The sequence below is a fragment of the Capsicum annuum genome, chromosome 3, assembly GCF_002878395.1.
Source record: "Capsicum annuum cultivar UCD-10X-F1 chromosome 3, UCD10Xv1.1, whole genome shotgun sequence".
Classification (NCBI taxonomy): Eukaryota; Viridiplantae; Streptophyta; class Magnoliopsida; order Solanales; family Solanaceae; genus Capsicum; species Capsicum annuum.
The window spans coordinates 228,106,539-228,108,125 of NC_061113.1; positions in this window are offsets into that span (position 1 = coordinate 228,106,539).

Genomic DNA, 1,587 nt, shown 5'->3' on the forward strand with positions numbered 1-1,587 from the left:
CGCTCCAATTGTGAGAATCACAAAGGTTAGTGTATCGAGTGTTGGTAAGGAGCTTTTTTTTGTTTTGTTAGGTACCATGGCTGAACATAATTTCAAGGCCACGTGTGATCGCTTCCATGATGATCTTGAAGATATGGAACAACACATTAAAATTATACGCCAATTGTTACCCAAACTCTTCTCTCAAAATCCAATTGTCCAAACAACTTGCGATAAGAGCTTTCTGAAGGAAGTTGCTGCCTAATCTTGTGATGGACTTTCACACCGAGGTAAAGATGAACATACTCATGAACGTCAAGGTAAAATAACTAACTCTTACACTTTTGTGCATGTGAATGATAATTGTGTGGCTAGTAGCCCATGAGTGTGAGTTATAGCTTGCCTATTTGTGAGTCTATTGTTTCTTTGCCAGTTGATGATGATGTACTTATTGTGCGTGTGGATACACTAGTTGATCCTATTGATGACCGAATCGACTCTTCTTGTAAGATCGATTTATGTCTACCTAGTGTTGAAACCATTGTGTTGAATGAATGTACATCGTCTTGTGAAATTTATGTTGATCAACTTTTGTGTGAAAATTGCCCACCACTTGAGAATAAGTGTGATGTGATTAATGAATCTCAAGTGTGTGATGATGTTGAAAATATTGATCAAAGGAATAGGAGTGAACCCGAGAGCTATTCTTGGGATAATCTTGCACTTGAAATCTCTTTGAAACTTTATATTAATCTTTTAGAGAGTGATGAATATGTTTTTTTCGAATCTGCCTATGAAATAGATCATGCTCTCTTAAGGTATAATGTCTTGTTTGAAGATGATATAACCACTCTTAATGAACCTAGTGGTGAAAATGATGGTATAGCTTGCCTTAGAAGCTATAACCGATATGCTAACCCACTATGGTATGACAACATTCCTCCTAAAGATGGAAATCTCTTCTTGGAATATGAGAGTACTCTTAAGGGTAAGGGATGTGTGGTTTTGGAAACTACTTCTCCTTTTACTTTGTGTGACTTTATTCTTGAGAGTACTCATGGTAATGATTGTGAAACTAGTAGTGAGTACACCCATGAGGGCACCTTAGTAGAAGTCGACTTGAGTGATATCTTTCTCTACATTTTATTTGCTCTGGATAATATATATGCTATTGTAGAGAGTATGCCGTTTAGTTTGGGTAGAGACCATGGGAAAGGGGAGTGTTGTCTAGATCCGTGTCTATGGCCACTCTTCCCGTTTGACCCCGGTGCCAAATATAGAATTGGTGATGATGGTGCACCCAACTTGTTGCTTGGTTAACATGACAAGCAAAGTATCATTTTTCATTAATTCTATAGCCAAATCCTTTGTGCATTTTTCATTAATTATGTAATATTTAGTACAAAGAATCCTTGGTTATATTCTAAATATATGCAACCTTGGCATGTTGAGGTGATTTGTCGTTCTTACCCTAACCCTCATGCCATGAAGAGTTTGTATTTGTGTGTCTTTTCTTTGGTTTTGCAAGGTTTGGATTCGAGGTCAAATCATTTTCAAGAAGGGGAGGATGATACGATTCAAATGGCCGCCTTAGCTTTTAATGAAACT